Genomic DNA, 17,856 nt, shown 5'->3' on the forward strand with positions numbered 1-17,856 from the left:
TTTAGGTTACAGGAACATTTTTTTTTTTTATGTTCCTTAATGTTAATTGTGTTTTATTTATATTTCTTTCTTTTTTTTCTGTTCATGGATATTTATTTTCTTGGTTATCAAAAGGCTTTTGGCTGTTAGAGCAATATAGCTATAAATAGCTAGTTATTCTGCTAGCTTGGATAGTAGATCTATTACAAACCAAAAAAGAAAAAGGAGTTTGTTGAAAACTGTGGAAAAAAAGTGTAGAAAACGTTTCCAGGTGTTTTTGTCATTAACACTACAATGGATAAAAGGGTGATTAATACAGGAATCTAAATTTCCTTCTCTGTGAGTGGCTTGCTATCTAGGTAATGTTATCTGCATTTTAAAGGAGCTTATTGTTTATTAGTTTAGTCAGTAGTTTAGATGACTTTGATCATGAATAATGAAGAAAATATAAAGCTATTAAAAATATTATTAAAGCATTGACTAAAAGATGCTAATAAGCTAATAAACTAATAAGCTAATAAGCTAATAAAAAAGTCTGTATGCAATTTACAGCTTATTGTCAGAAAACTGACTTATCTTCCTTCATTTTTATTTTATCCTTTGAACCAGAGTGAATATTATAGTCACAGATCCCCAAAATTTGAATAAAACGGATTAAATTGCATAATGTACTAGGCATTTGACAATGACAGATACAAACCTTAAATGCACATAAAATATGCCTAAACATATTCCTACAGGAGAGTATACATGTACACGACATGCAGTCAACTCTTTTATGTGGAACACACACAGTGGATATGCAAAGCCGAAGTGTGTTGAAATAATCACGTCCTCCCCCATGTGAAAAGGAATCAGTCAAAATAATTTACAATGATTCAAAAGAATCAGTTTAAGAAACTGAATCAAACATCACATTTTGTACACTGCATGTACGCAAAGATTAAGCTAAATATGAGGGAAAAAAAGATTAAATTTAAGGCATCAGCTTAATGCCAAGTAAACCTGACAGTCTGTCTGATCAAAGCTACGATCTACCTTTGCAAAATACATTATAAATTTCATATCAAATATCTTCAGCAGGTCCAGAAAGGTTGGGAATCATGAGATGGATAAACTTAAGATAAATCACCATCATAAATCATTAGCTTTGTTTTCCCATCAGAATACTGAGTGTCTAAATATCACTATTGAATTTTAATCTGTCTGCATATTTTCTTGTAGCTTGTTATTGTGTTTTTGGTGTATTTCTGAAAACGATAGTGCTTATGTTGGTGATACAAGTTTGTTTTCCTGATTTTCCTGAAGGTCTTTTTTTACCCAAAATACACAAATTCATTTTCTGTCAATTTCTGTCTGAAAGTCACCAATTTGCCTCCACTTGTATTCAGCATTTATATAAGGGTCAGTTCATTGGTAATTACAGAGTTTTGAGATCGACCTCTTGGCTAGTGGGAAGGGAGATATAGAAGAGAAGGGAAACTGAGAGGGAGACTTTGCCCTCCTACATTAGCATTCAGGCTAATCCCAGAGGTGTAATCAATGTGGAAATACCCTCTATCAGCAGTATGACAGTATAAACTAGCACGATAGCATATCAAAGTTTCCACTGTCAATACTGGACTGAGGACCAGGATCTTTAATAAGGAAAAGTGGGAAGGGTCACTAGCAACTATTGATGTAGCACTGCACTTCAAAAGACTTTTTCCTGTCTTTTTGTCTCCCTGGTGATAGCTGTCTCTCCCACACTCTCCTTTTCTTCTTAGTCCAGTGGGACAAACTCAAGCGTGTTGATTCACTTAGATCTGTTCATGCTAATTCCGTGTCCTTGGGACCAGACTTTGTTGTGCTGGAGAAGCTGTATGAACATACACACTCACACACACACACACACGCAGACACACACGATGTCAGCATATGAGAACGACGTCAAGACTGGGATTTCATGTTCGGGATCAATGAGAGGAAAGTTGCATGCATTTATGCTGCTAAGTGCATAATATGAGCTCATCTGTGTCCAAGGCCAAGCACTCAGGTTTCAATGACGCTGTGTTCGCTTGGGCCCCGGTTGATTCTATGCGCGACTTGTTCTCTATTGGTGTGCAATCTGAAGTGAATATCACTCTTTGTACACTGAGCAGGTGAAGTATTCATTTCACAATAGACACTTGCAAGTCTCTTCTTTGTTACACTGCCAGACTGAGAGCACAGTATACTGTGTGCTAGGCCTGCATCTGATCAAAGCCTCTAGTCAGCATTTCATTTGAAAGGCCAAGGGGAACAAGGACACCCTTTTCCATTTTTTAGTTTCTGACTTGTGAGCGTTTTAGTCTCTCGGTCTTCCCTTAACACTTGAATGAATCTGAGGTAAAATTCCATCACGAAGCCTTCTGCTTCCCATGTTGCTATGAGCCTATTTCCAGTCTTGGCAGCCGAAATATCTGCTACTTTTTAAATTAGAATTAGTTTGTTTTGCCTCCCTCTTTCTCCTCAGCTGTTTAAAGCATGGAGAGACAGTTTGCTCGCTGTTGATAATAAACACTGCTCCAGCCACGTTTTCTCCACAGACTCACCCATCCCCCAATCCTCTTTGTTGTCTCCATTTTGTTTTTTACTCTTCCAGGGCCCTGAAATATTGAACGCAGATCTCTCTCTGGTGGAGCACCGTGAAGACTGCAGGCATTCCATTCACTTTGGGCTTACACGGCTGTGATATGACGTCCTCCATTGATTTGTCTTGCACTGTCTCATAGCCCACACTGCGAGATAGCGTTGGCATGGATTTTTCTTCACAAGGGGGTCAAAAGCGCCGTACCGTTATTGTTTTTTTATTACGTTTTTTTCTTTTTTCCCTCCCTGCCAAAATATGTACATATATCATGTTAGGGTCAGCCAGTCAATATTCCAGGAGACCTTTTTTCTTTCATTATGTGTCTCTTATATATTGTCTCTGCTCTCATGCTGTGGTCTGATAGATCGAGCTCTCACTGCCTGATAGGAGTACAGGCAAGGCCTATCTGATATAGCTCTCTCCCCCTGAGGGAAGATTGATATATAATCTTGTGACTGAGGCTCAGTACATGTGGAAAAGAGTGTCCTGCTCGCCTTCTCGAAGACCTGAGCCCAGGACTGTTGGCTTTCTGGACACGTACACGACATGTCTGTGGCAGCCATGTTGCCATGTTGCCATGTATAAGTTTGAGAGAATATTGGGAAAAGGGCGTATCGGCATATTGAACGCAAATCACAGCATATTAATAAAGTTATCTGCGTTTGAGTGATTTTAGCAGAATAGAGCCAAAGAGAGGCAGAAAGTGAGTGAGTGAGAGAAAGAGAGACAGAGAGAGAGAGAAAGAGATAGAGAGAGAGAGAGAGAGATAGAGAGAGAGAGAGAGAGAGAGAGAGATAGAGATAGAGATAGAGAGAGAGAGAGAGAGAAAGAGAGATAGAGATAGAGAGAGAGAGAGAGAGAGAGATAGAGAGAGAGAGAGAGAGAGAGAGAGAGAGAGAGAAAGAGATAGAGAGAGAACAGATCTGGGCATGCATGCTTTGGTTGGTATTGTTCCTCACTCACCTGCTCTGACGAGCTATGAGGGAGGATGAGGAGGGGCACAGGGAGAAGGCACCTGTGCAGGACAGGGGTGCTGCCCCTATGTGTGTCTGCCAATTAGAATGAAAGGCGAGTGCTAATGAAGGTTTGATTAAGTTTCAGCTTCTTCTAAAGAATAAGTGCGGAACAAGAGCGAGAAATGGTGAGGGGAAGAAAAAGAAAGAGTGAGAAAAGATCACCCCTGGCCTGTCTGAAGCGTGCAGCGTGAAATTAAATTGCTGGCTGTTCTTGACCTTTGACCTTTGCAAGAAGCCTATCCCTGGAGAGGAGGTGGAGAGAAACGAGACTCGATGTCAAAGCAAAGCTGGAAAGCAGGTGGCGTCTAAAAAAAATGTCCCCTGCATATCATCAGGATCATATCTGGTGCGACTGCCTTGGGTGGTACTTGTGAGTAGTGTCCAGTGTGAAACATTAGAACCATTGCGGATCCACTACGGATCCACTGTACTTCATTCTAACACTTCCTCTGGGGAACTGTTCAGTAGTAATAGAGGGGCCATATTAAGCACTGCCGTCTGTAACATTTACAGTAAGTATAAAGTCCCATCTATAGGTGCTCACTTCTTCAACCCCGCATCTTATGCAGGCACATGCACACTAGCACTCTGAGAGGCATACCGAGCAACAGATCATGCAGAAGCTTTTTTTTGTGGCAAACATGCATATGCATAAAACAGGTGAGCATGGACAGGTGAGGGTAGCCAAGTGGAAAAGAGGAAACGCAAGAAAGAGGGCAGAGAGGAGGGAGGTGGATGTCCTAAAGCGGAAAAGGGTTGCAAGAAACTTTGCAAGAACCGGCACTAAAGTTTGCTTGTGTGCGAAAATGTTTTTCTGCCACAGGTGTCTGCAGCAAGAAGGCAAATTGTCTGTTGTTGGCCTTAAATACATAAAGAAAGTTATATATGTATGTAAATAAAGTTTATAAACATTCCGTGTTTGAAAGTCACCTTCAATCTGTTTTTTTAACATTAGGCCAAAACCTCAGAAACCTTTCTCTCTCTCTCTCTCTCTCTCTCTCTCTCTCTCTCTCTCTCTCTCTCTCTCTCTCTCTCTCTCTCTCCGATGTCTACAGGACCGTTCCTGCACCCGGTGCCAAGCACTGTTTTCTGCTCTCTACTTATTTATTCCTTCTGTGCTCCGTGGTAAATGTGGATATGCCCAGAGAGAGGGGAGAGTCTGAGACAGGTGGGACTCTAAACAGGCCCTTACCTGGGCGGGCTGAGTCATGCTTCTCTTTAACTGGCAGCTCTGCTTCCAGGGGCTTACTGGCAGAGCGGGAAGTCTGCCTGCCACTCCCGTGTCCTTCGTAGACTCGCTCACGGGAATGTTTTTGAAGAGTTGCAGGGAACGAAAGGACGGCAAAAAGGGGAGTATGAATGCAAGATGGAAAAGAGACAACAGATATCCTTTCTTCCATAATGTCTCTTTTTCCCCATTGTACCCAACGCCTGGCACTGCATCCCTTCTCTGTGTCAATGCTGGATGTTTGGTGGATTTCGTGGCCAGCTCATGCATCATTGTCAGTGCAGGGAATTTTAAACTCACCAGACAAGCAGCCATCGATCGCTCTCTGCAGGACAAACAGGAGGAAACGGAAGCCAGGCCTGAGAGCAGAGGGATGGAAATAAGACTTCACATAGAGGTGGATAACAGGTGAAGGGGAGTTTTACATGGCCTGCTGTAGATGGATGGGCAGGGAGGGGTCCAATGAGAAGTGATGTGATATAAATATGACACTTTCTCAATTGATCTGCCCTTACAATATTGACATGGTTTCACATTTTGGATTCCCCCATTTTCCTGATGCCAGTGTGCATCAGTGTTAAAGTTTGTGCAGTAGTTCTGATGATGGAAACTCCACGAAGAATCTCTTATGCAGACACGCGGATCCGGACCAACACACACACACAGACACACACACACTCTCACGCGGTATCTGATGTCTGCAGACCTTTAGCCTTGGCCTCTCATTATTAGCTGAGCCCAAACAAGAAGTGCAACTTTCTACCAGTGAGGACACATATACACCCATTTCATACAATGAGAAAATGCTTAATGAAAGGGTTCCAATTCACCTGATTCTCTCTCTCTCCCTTTTTTCTTTTGGAAACAGCCAATTATAGCAAGCAATCTGTCATGCAGGAAATAACTGTGTCTGGGTAATTACACAGCAAAGAAACCATCTTGGAAAAGCAACACAGACACAAATAACACACCCAAAAGCAGCATATTCACAAATGCAGAGAGTGAGATGTGTTCTGCCTGTAAAATTAGTTCAGATAGTTCAGATAAAGTTAGAAGTGAATTAAGCAATGTTTGAAATAAGTTTAAACAACTGCCTCAAGCTGATTTTCTTCCTCTGTGTATTACTGCTGATTCATGTTTGTTTTGACACTTTTATATATATATATATTGCTATAGTGGAACTTTCCTTTGAACACAGGGAAGAATGACGCCCATGTAGGCTCGTCACTGCTTGTTTACTCTGCGTTTCTCCATAACCTTTCATACCTGTACATGGGGAGTAAGCGTTTGGTCCTCTTATGTGGTTTTGTGTATGTGCATGTGTGCCTGTGCATGTATGTGTGCTCTAAACCCATTGTGTGATCTCAAAACAGCTGAAAAAGTAAAATCATTTGCTGTCCCACTGGAGGGACAAAAGCTTTAGAAGTGTGCTCCTGCATGGCCACTACTCACCTGAAAGAAAGTGGCTCTCCCTGTACTCTCTCCCTGTACTCTTACTGTACTCTCTACCTGTACTCTCTACCTGTACTCTCTACCTGTACTCTCTACCTGTACTCTTACTGTACTCTCTACCTGTACTCTCTACCTGTACTCTCTACCTGTACTCTCCCTGTACTCTCTACCTGTACTCTCTACCTGTACTCTCTCCCTGTACTCTCTACCTGTACTCTCTACCTGTACTCTCTCCCTGTACTCTCTACCTGTACTCTCTCCCTGTACTCTCTCCCTGTACTCTCTACCTGTACTCTCTACCTGTACTCTCTCCCTGTACTCTCTACCTGTACTCTCTCCCTGTACTCTCTACCTGTACTCTCTCCCTGTACTCTCTACCTGTACTCTCTCCCTGTACTCTCTACCTGTACTCTCTCCCTGTACTCTCTCCCTGTACTCTCTCCCTGTACTCTCTACCTGTACTCTCTCCCTGTACTCTCTCCCTGTACTCTCTCCCTGTACTCTCTACCTGTACTCTCTACCTGTACTCTCTCCCTGTACTCTCTCCCTGTACTCTCTCCCTGTACTCTCTCCCTGTACTCTCTACCTGTACTCTCTACCTGTACTCTCCCTGTACTCTCCCTGTACTCTCACTGTACTCTCCCTGTACTCTCTACCTGTACTCTCTCCCTGTACTCTCTACCTGTACTCTCTCCCTGTACTCTCTACCTGTACTCTCCCTGTACTCTCCCTGTACTCTCTACCTGTACTCTCTCCCTGTACTCTCTACCTGTACTCTCTACCTGTACTCTCCCTGTACTCTCCCTGTACTCTCACTGTACTCTCCCTGTACTCTCTCACTGTACTCTCTCACTGTACTCTCTCACTGTACTCTCCCTGTACTCTCTCCATGTATTCTCTCCCTGTACTCTCTCCCTGTACTCTCTACCTGTACTCTCACTGTACTCTCTCCCTGTACTCTCTCCCTGTATTCTCTACCTGTACTCTCTACCTGTACTCTCTACCTGTACTCTCTCCATGTATTCTCTACCTGTACTCTCTACCTGTACTCTCTCCCTGTACTCTCTCCCTGTACTCTCTACCTGTACTCTCACTGTACTCTCTCACTGTACTCTCCCTGTACTCTCTCCATGTATTCTCTACCTGTACTCTCTCCCTGTACTCTCTCCCTGTACTCTCTCCCTGTACTCTCACTGTACTCTCTCCCTGTACTCTCATCATGTTGTTTAGCAGGCATTGGGAACGTGAGAGAGTAGTTGTACTAAAAGGTGTTGGTGAAGAATGAAAAGCATGAGTGCTTTTTTGTGACATCATTGCCATGTTAGATGTCAAATCCATTGTCGGTATCTCTAACAGAGGGACAGATGGAGTGAGAGAGTGGAACAAAAGCTGAAGAGGAAGGTTACTGTCCCTGTCCTGTGCTTGAGATGAACAGAAAACAAGAAATGCTCAGCAAGTCTGATTCTGTTTTGTTTTTTTGTTTTTTCATGACCAGACTGTGTTTTGTTGTGGAGAAATGGCCAACCCATTTCCGAAATGTGTCAAGATTCCCTTTCAAGCGCCGCAACCATTTTTCAATAGAAGGCACATGGCGTGCGAAAGAAGAGATGACTTCATTGATTTACCTCAGCTTCAGAAACTGAACAGCATATTTTCCCTCTGTTCACTTACAATTCATGCCTCAGACAGCGGGAAGTGACTGAGCCACTCAAGAAAAGAGCACCACATCGAGACAATGTAAATTGTAGACATAAAGAGGAGGCAACGGTGGGGACTCGGAGAAGAAAACGGAGGAGCGGGGGCACAGTCTGCCGGGAACAGGTACTGGTGTGCATGTGGGTCAGTACATTGCATCATCAGCAGTTCTTGCAACCTGCCTGAGCATGCTAGGAAGGGCAAATAAGCCTCTCTCTCCCTCCGTCTCGCACTGCCTCTGCCTCTCTCTCTGTCTCTCTCTCTCTCTCTCTCTCTCTCTCTCTCTCTCTTCCAGTCTCTCACTGTCCATGTGTTTTTCTCTCTCTCTCCCTCATTCTCTCACTGTCTCTCTCTCTCTCTCTCTCTCTCTCTCTCTCTCTCTGTCTCTTTCTCTCTCCCTCAGTCTCTCATCGCCTCTGTGTTTTGCTCTCTCAGTTTTCTGTTTCCCTCTCTGTCTACACTTTGACTCTCTCTCTGCCTTTCTCTTTACGTTGTATGGACTTCATTGTCAGGAGCTATAGTTGGGCTCACCTTAGTGGTTCACCTCTTCCTTATTCACCTTTGGAACTGGTTTTGTTGGCCTTAGCATTTGTGCGGACCAGCATTTACGAAGACATACATATAAGCAGCATCTCATTCACAACGCAGGCCAAACATGTATCAGCTCTAAAAGTGTGGTGAACGTTGGGCTTGGCACAAGCTGTATGGTGCCAGTGTAACCCTGTAATGTGAAACCTGTTTCTTTGTAATCTGTATAATTCAATAGTCATCATGAATGCCACATTCTTCCTTCTATGGGTATATAAAGAGTATGAATATGTTGTTAATGTGGAATAATGTGGCTGATATATTGTGCAATATGTAGCATTCCTTCTTCGTGTGTGCGTGTGTGTGTGTGTGTGTGTGTGTGCGTCTATGTGTGCGTGTGTGTGTGTGTGTGTGTGTGTGTGTGCGTCTATGTGTGTGTGTGTGTGTGTGTGTGTGCGTCTATGTGTGTGTGTGTGTGTGTGTGCGTCTATGTGTGTGCGTGTGTGTGTGTGTGTGTGTGTGTGCGTCTATGTGTGCGTGTGTGTGTGTGTGTGTGTGTGTGCGTCTATGTGTGTGCGTGTGTGTGTGTGTGTGTGTGCGTCTATGTGTGCGTGTGTGTGTGTGTGTGTGTGTGTGTGTGTGCGTCTATGTGTGCGTGTGTGTGTGTGTGTGTGTGTGCGTCTATGTGTGCGTGTGTGTGTGTGTGTGTGTGTGTGTGTGTGTGTGTGTGTGCGTGTGTGTGTGTGTGTGTGTGTGTGCGTCTATGTGTGTGTGTGTGTGTGTGTGTGTGTGTGTGCGTCTATGTGTGCGTGTGTGTGTGTGTGTGTGTGTGCGTCTATGTGTGTGTGTGTGTGTGTGCGTCTATGTGTGTGTGTGTGTGTGTGCGTCTATGTGTGTGTGTGTGTGTGTGTGTGTGTGTGTGTGTGTGTGTGTGTGTTGCTATGCGTGCGTGAATGGGAATGGGTGCAGGCCACTGACTTTGCGTTCACTTCAGAGTCTATAATTTTGTGTGTATTAAAAATCCATTTATAGCTTGTAAGCAATATCTGCACGCAGTTGTACAAAAATGCTGAAATCTGCATTTTTCCCAATGAGATAATGTCTCCTTATTTTTCCCGGTAAGATAACAAGTCTCCTTATTTTCCCACTCTTTATGGGTTATTTGCTCTTCCTCTCTTCCTTTCCCCTTCTGGTATCCACTCCCCTCTCTCTGGCTCCTGTCCCCTCTCACTAACTCGTGCCTACTGTGCCCGTGAGGATTGAATTAGCTCTAAATGACTGCAGTGCTGGCTATAGTAAATGTTTTAATTGAATGCAAACAGAGCTGGGGTTATTCTGTCTCATTTGAAGAGATAGGAGTGATACTTTTGGACAGCTTGGGGCAACTGCACAAGTTAAGGAATTTTAAAAAAGTGCGAGTTGGAGCTGCTCAAAATTCAATGTCATAGTCAGCAATTTTGTTAGGAAGAGAGACGGATGAAAGTGGCTTTGATAAAGCAATTCCCCGAGATAGTACCATCAGTACAGCTGGAGCAAGAAGAATCACTGAGTAAGGAACGCTGTTATACGACTCTTGTGAGTTTTTTTTTTTTTCCCTGATATTTCTTAGCTAATTTGGTCACATCATTTACATTTTACTCATTAGAAATGTGTGCGTGCTCTAAGGGAATCATTATGGAATCAGACTCGCAGTTCTTCCATGGACTTTTTTTTTTTTTCCCTCAGCCTCCAACGACTCACATCTTTCATTTGCCTTCATAGTAAAAGGAGCTCAAGTAATTATTGGCAAACCGATTTGGAGCGTTCAAACTGAGGTTGACTGTTCTGAATTTGTTCAACTTATCATTTTTCATTTATTCTCTCATGAAAGCACATTCGTAATAAAATTCTAACATTCATTGGACCCCTTAACTTTGAAAGTTGTACCAGAAATTGGGCCAGTTAAACTTTTTTATGTGCTCTCTGCTATTGTATCTTACCTGGTCCATGTTTCAAGTTTCAAGTTTCAAGTCTCAAGTTCTAGCTATGTAAAAATACAGAGGGTTAACATCGTACAACTTGTTGAAGACTAAAAGAATGCTTTCAGAGAACATTGTCCCTTTTAACATACATCCAATTTGACTTACAGTATATATACTATATGGTCAATAGTATTCACTCACCCATCCAAATCATTGAATCGAGGTGTTCCAATCACTCCCATGGCCACATGTGTGTAAAACCAAGCATCTATGCTGCTTCTACAAACGTTTGTGAAAAGGTTGCTCTCTGGAATTCCAGTGTGGTACTGTGATAGGATGCCACTGGTGCAACAAGTCCAATTGTGAAATTTCCTTGCTACTAAATATTTAACAGTCAACTGTAAGTGGCATTATAACAAAGTGGAAGTGATTCGGAATGCTGGCAACTCAGCCATGAGGTGGTAGGCCATGTAAAATGACAGAGCAGGGTCAGCAGATGCTGAGGCACATAGTGTGCAGAGGTCACCAACTTTCTGCAGAGTCAATCGCTACAGACCTCCAAATTTCATGTGGCCTTCAGATTAGCTCAAGATCAGTGCATAGAGAGCTTCATGGAATGGGTTTCCATGGCTGAGCAGCTGCATCCAAGGCTTACATCCAGTAGATTGAAAAGCGTCAGATGGAGTGATGAATAAAAGCATGCCGCAACTGGACTCTAGAGCAGTGGAGACGTGTTCTCTGGAATAATGAATCACGCTTCTCCATCTGGCAATACAAAGGATGAGTCCGGGTTTGGCGGTTGTCAGGAGAATGGTACTTGTTGGACTGCATTGTGTCAAGTGTAAAGTTTGGTGGAGGGCCAATCATGGTGTGGGGCTGTTTTTCAGGAGTTGGGCTTGGCCCCTTAGTTTCAGTGAAAGGAACTATTAATGCTTCAGTATACCAAGAGATTTTGGACAATTTCATGCTCCCTTTTACTGTCAGACTGACCAGGACCAGACTGGAGAGCTGTTGTAAATGAAGTACATCTAATGTGCATTCAGTTTAAGATAGCTATGCATATCTATATATCATAAATTATTGTATATTAATTTTATATTGTGTTTTGAAAGGTGAGAGTTGTTGTTTTGACTTTTGAAAGGTGATATTTGCTGCCTAATGTTTTGTTGGTTTTGTGTAAAATCTTTATGTTCTCAGTTTCTTGTTATCCTAAATACTCTTTGCTTAGAATGACACATTAATATTCAGACTATGCCACACACCCTGACTATTTCTCTCTCACTTTTTTGAGAGTGGTCGCCATTCTGCTATTACATTGGAACACACTGCTGGTCGTGGCTATTTCCCACTCTTGTATCACCAATCTCCATAAACCCACTCTCCTGGACATGGCAGGCCCGAGTGTGAAGCCTGGGGCTAAAGTTCTGCCATCGGCCTCTGTAGGTGAATGACTAATGAGGTGCTGTGGGTCACCCTAATGGACCCCTCTGTCAGTTGTGACTGGGGCAGAGGCATCTGGTAGTACAAGTGAGAGATGGGAGCAAATGATGAATGGAGAGCTCATAGTAGAAGCATGACGCAGGCGCCACCAACCTCTCCTCCGGAGACCTGCTATCCAACTCCTCCTGACAGGCCGGGAATGAGTGAGGAAGGTTCTCGTACATGCACAGGTGACGCTAGAACAGCTGTGACCACCTTGCAAGGATCAGTGAAGTCGAGACGTCATTCGCCGTCGGTGTACGCCCGCCATGGAAGCTGACTCACGGGAATTTTTGTTCCTCTCCCCCTGCGTCCCTGATCTAAATGTACCCAAAATGTGCTGAACAAGATAATCTCTAAAATGATAAACAATAGCTTATGCTATTATGCCAATGCCAGAGCTCTGAGTGGCTCTCCAGTGATATTGCGTCTAGTGCATTTCCTAATATTCAAATCATCCTTAGTCTGCAAGTCTCTGGTCATGTTCCATTAATCACATTATGCATTCGAGCCATGGAGCATTTGCATGTCCTTTTTGACTTTCGTGTTATATCCCAGAATGCAGTCATTCTGTTTCTTTTTCCCCGTGTCCAATGATACGTATTTCAAATGAGCATAAATGAAGAGGGTTCCTGTTATTGTCTGCACTGGAAAAATTGTATCATTTCAATGTAATATTCATGAGCACTTCATATGAATGCAAATATGCTCACTCGACAGATCCCACATAATTCGCCAATTATTAATGTATTATTCAAAAAGGAAGACGGCTCTTAATTATTGAATAATATTTAAGCCTTAATCCAGATTTTTCAGCAGAATTCTGAAGTTAAGTTGGAAAATATAACTAACTTACTGCCAAACAGCTTACTTTCATAGTAGAGAAATCCATTTCAGTGAAGCCCATACTGCCCACCAAATGCGCAGCCCGATAAAACTGGAAGCAGGGGCTAGTTTTACCACCTGGAGTCGGGGTTGAGTGGGATCAGTGCTGCATAGCTGCTAGTTAGCGACACCCCAGAGGAAGCGTGGACTCTTCTTTCTTCTTCTATTGGTCCTGGGGCTATATGGCCATTGCAGAGCTATTTAATACCCTACTCTATCTTCTGCAAAGTCAATAATGAAGTCATTTGGTTGAAAATAAATCATGCAAGTTGAGACCTTCATCAATAGAAACCTCACTGTTTATTTACAGCATAGATATATCCTATCTCTGGGTAAGTCTCTTTCCCTTACCTTCTCTCTCATTGCACCTGTTTTCAACAGATGCAGTAAAAATCTGCTTTGAGACTTGCCCTAAATTGCTTTGTCTGCTGATGTAAGCCTGCAAGTGTGTCTGTGTGTTTGTCTGCACTGTGATGCTCTCCTCTGCCCTCCCCTTCCTGCTTGCTTGCCCCTGTGAACGTCTATTAGGCAGATAGCTGGGCGTGTGACAGGGACCGCAAACACTGTTCTGCTTTCTCGTGCGCCTTCATAAGCCAGCGTTGCATAACAGCAGCGCTCTCCATCAGGACACTTGTCAGGAGAAAGATCCGAAAATGAAGATCTGAATTTCTCTTTCTCTCTCTTTTTCTTTTTCCATCCTACTCTCTCTCTCTCTTTCTCGCTCTTTGTCCCTCCCACTCTCTCTCTCTCTCTCTCTCTCTCTCTCTCTCTCCTTCTCTTGTTGTCCTCCCACTCTCTCTCTCTTTCTGTCTCTCTCTCTCTGTCTCTCCCACTCTCCATCTCTCTCTCACACTTTCTTTCCATCCCCATTCCTTCCTCTTCTATTTGTTCTGCACTGACATGTGCTCCTGCCTTTCTTGCTGTGACAGATCGGGGAGACGCGATCCGGATTTGACAACCCACCTGGGAAAGAATGCCCTTGGGGTAGGCGGGGGTGGGGGAGTGGGGCTTATTGCAGGGATGAAACTTTCATTTGAATGGGGATGTTGAAGAATATATACTGTAGAAGGGAACGAGTCAGATGCCAAATAGAGAGATCCAGGTTGACAGGACCAACTTTACTTGTGAGCACAAATTACACGTCCACAGACCTAGAGTGCAGCGTCACGCACCACATTCAGCCCGCTTCTACCAATAATGAGAGCCTATTAGTGTGACCAAGTTCCAGAGTAGCTTAGCCGTGGTGAAAAAAAAGAGTGAAAGGGAGGAGGGAAAAAAGGAAAGTTGACTCATGACTTTGTGAGAACAATAGCAGCAAGCCCGAGCCGGTAAGCCAGCGGCCCACCGATGGCTCGGCATCATGGGAAATTAAAGCTTGACAAACAGATGAGATGTCAGTGTGCAGAAAATGCTATTTTTCATTTTACTCGCCACCACTCTCCATGGGGGGGGGATCTTTAAGGAAAGGAAGGGAACAATAACAGAGCTTAGAGGAGCGGGAGAGCAGGAGACTGAGAGGGGAACAAAGGAATAGAGAGAAAGAGTGTCTGCTGAAGTATTATGTTGGCTTTGTAATAGAATGCCACCACTCTCCCCGAAGAGAAGTCAAGATGTCATTTGAGTCCACTGTAAGCCACCGGGTTGGGCACACCCTGCTCCGATGACATACGACACATGTCTGCGCGTGTGTTTGCGTGGGCGGGCGACGTTGGTGAGGACCGCTCAGACGATTCGCATTTTCCCTGGTGATCTTTGGCGAGACATTGGCTGGTGGGGGGTGTGGGTGGGGAGCAGGTGGTGTCAGGGTGGTGCGACGGTGCGGCCCACCCCGGGATCAGGCTGCTGTCACCAGGCTGTGAGAGCCATTAAGGCTGGCCTGAGCGACCAGGTTGTGGGCGTGTGATAAAATACAGCCTGGCGCTCAGTCCCCTGACCTGCGAGAACTGCTACATATTGATTTTTTCCCCTCTCTTTTATATATATGTGGGCTGTAATAGAGAAATTCCCCAGACGTGAGGCGTGGAGTAAATACCAGAGCGTTGGGGCGTGTAAGCCAAGAAACAGCTTAGTAGAGGTGCAAAATCAAACTGCTCAGCATAATGAAACAGAGGAGGGCAGAGCAGGGGTTTCTAACCTTTTTGTATTCCACATGCACTTGATACAGATATAATACACTTACAGTATGACTGGGCAAGTCAAGCCAGTGCACAGGGAACAGGAGTGTCTGCAGTGTTCCATCTTCCTTCTTCACAACTCCACGTTACCTTGCTACATGATGCTGCGAATGTATTTGCATTCTAATTTGACAACATGGAGGGCATTAGCTAGCATTCTGCTCCTGCATCTCTTTGGGATATAGCATCAGATTGAGCTGAACGTGCTTATACACACTGAGCCTCACAGCTTGCCATGCACATTCTGAAACGCCACGTTCATATATCTCTTGCCACAGGGAACACGATAAGCTCACCATAGTTTATAGGCAGTATATTGTAATGGTGGGATCTGAACATGTGGAGCACCTGTGGTGGGTAGATAGAGGGCGAGATGGATGAACTAAGAGTCCTCCCCTCCCTGTGCCTTGCTGCAGGAGAAGTGGGCCCACACAACACATTAATCTGCCCATAGACAATATCCATCTGTCGCCTAGGCAAAGCCTCAAGGTGTTGGCACTGCGTGTGTGTGCTTGTGTATGTACGTGTGTGTGTGTGTGTGTTTGTGTCTGTGTGTGTGGTGGAGTAGGCTGGCTGAGGAGGTGTAGATGGCCATGCGCATGGCTGTTTGTGTGTGTGTGTGAGTGTGTGTGTGTGTACGTGTGTGTGTGTGTGTGTTCGTGTGCATGCATGCATGTTTGTGTGTGTGTGTGTGTGTGTGTGTGTGTGTGTGTGTTGGGGGGTGGGGGTGGAGGTTCTGGATGTGGCAGCATGGCTTGTCACCCAAGCAGCCAGAGGTGCAGTAATCCCTGTCTGACCCAAACATCTCTCCAGAATGCACCACTGAACACGATGCTGCCCGTCTCTATAGCAACTCTGGATGTGTCCGACCATGGTAGCAGGCTGACTTGTCTTGAATAGGTGATGACTTCATCTTTTTCACACTGTCATGCTTGCAATTTTGTTGTGGTTTCTTTCTCCAGTGCTCTCTCCCTCATCCTTTGTCTCTCGCTCCCATGTGTTTCTTTTGTTTCTTTTTGAGTCACAAAAGCCACTACAGCCTTTCATTTTTACTTCTGCACAGCTAACAGTACAGAACTGTGCACTTGTGGGCTCCTCAAATAATTTATATTACTAAGGCCATAAGTCTGTTTTGTATGACATTGCAACCCCATAAAAGTGAATAACAGCAAGTTCAAGAGCTGTCCTCAATACCTCAGTGTCACACACACTTCTCTGTTTCATCTCTCAGTCTCATTCACACACACACACACACACCCACATATACTTATTCACTTTCTATGCACACACTCACACATCAGCACACGCACGCGCACACACAGTCCTGAGAGACAGTAAAACGTCTCCCCTCAAACACTTGCTGAAAAAAGCAGGAGACTTAAACAAGTTCATTTTATTTCATCCATCTTTTAAAATATGCAGTGTTTGAAATTGCTCCTGAGCTGGTGGCATTAATAATGCATCTGCCTTAAAACCGGCATGAAGTTCAGAAAAATCAGAAATCGCGCATCCTCGATGACAGTGTTTTCTACCTGCGAGCTGGCGTCACAGGCATGCAGTCTTCCAATGCACATGTTTTATGCATTCACGGATTAGCATACCACCCACTCAACTGTAATACTTGCTAACCTCTGAAGTTAGGAATCGCACTGTTAACGTTGTAATCAGGGCCGCGTGTGGGCTGCAGGAGCCGGGCTTTGGGGCTAAGGCTCATGCTGCTGGGCTGAGCTGGAAACAGATGCGCGTCATTACTGAGGGTGAGGGGATGGGCACAGAGGTGGCCATGCATCAGGACAGGATCTCACTGATGTTTAATGGGAAGCCATCAAGCAGGCCATGCTTAAAACGTATTCGCCAGCGCCAAACAGCTCTGCATTGCGTAATGCCCGGCCACGTTCCTGCTTGAAAGCTTGTTTTGTTGGGTAGAGTTTGAATGTCAAAAGGTGGTTCGTGTCTCTGTTTCGTTCGTTTTTTTTTTTTTTTGGTTTTTTTTTTGGCTTTTCGATTAATTACTAAATGCTTATCATAGCTGTATGCCATGTCTCGGCAGCGTGACAACAGCCCAGTGTTGTAAAATTAATTATTTCACTAATGTGGACCTTGCGCGTGAGAAAATGCTGAACTCTACCCAAACAGCTCATTAATCTTGTGATGGCCTCTCCGGGGCTAGGTGAAGTGGTGCTGAATTTCAATACACACCACCTCCTCCTGTTTCACCTTTGGCTACTTCTTTTTCGTGGACGGAGGCATTTCATACACACTTGTGAACATATGTGTGCATATAATTTGCGTGCCCACACAAACCCCCCCCCCAAGAAATGACTGCATATTATGTGTACGTGCACATGATATACTAATATTCTGTCTGAGCCGCCACAGACAAATGTACATGCATCTCTTTTCAGTTCAACCACTCATTACATACTTAGGGTTCCCCCAAATCCTAAAACGATGGTATAGTGGGAAAAACGTGGAATTTGTTTTATTAAAAAGGGACTCTCATTGTCACAAAAATCCCTGATTTTACGGTCTCAAACAGCAAACAACAAAAAGTTGTTAAAAGGTTCTTAGGGCAGGATTTCCCTGTGACCCTGATGATCCAGGATGACCCTGGAAGCCTGATCATCCAAGATGAGCTTTCAGGCTCAGCATACAGTTGACTGAGCTGCAGAAAACCAGCAAAAATGTTGCTCGTCCTCATCTCAAAGACATATCATTATTTTACATTGTTCTTGTCTCTTAGATCCATTTTTTTTTTAAATTCCAGAAATCTATTCCCTTTGTTGCTTTGGCTTTTAATTAAAAGTGAAGTTAAATAGCACACCTTTTGATTCTTCTCACTAAGCAT

At 44.0% G+C, this 17,856-nt stretch overlaps 1 long non-coding RNA gene across 1 annotated transcript in view; it reads left to right on the forward strand.

The window, feature by feature from the left end:
- Positions 1-7,779: 7,779 nt before the first annotated feature.
- LOC145643416 (uncharacterized) overlaps positions 7,780-17,856 on the forward strand; it is an 89,752-nt gene continuing 79,675 nt past the window's right edge. Inside the window, exon 1 of the long non-coding RNA XR_014115778.1 lies at positions 7,780-8,107. This is a non-coding gene — a long non-coding RNA (uncharacterized LOC145643416). The remainder of the gene's footprint in view (positions 8,108-17,856) is intronic.

The sequence above is a fragment of the Electrophorus electricus genome, chromosome 13, assembly GCF_041902795.1.
Source record: "Electrophorus electricus isolate QZ-2024a chromosome 13, ASM4190279v1, whole genome shotgun sequence".
Taxonomy (NCBI): Eukaryota; Metazoa; Chordata; class Actinopteri; order Gymnotiformes; family Gymnotidae; genus Electrophorus; species Electrophorus electricus.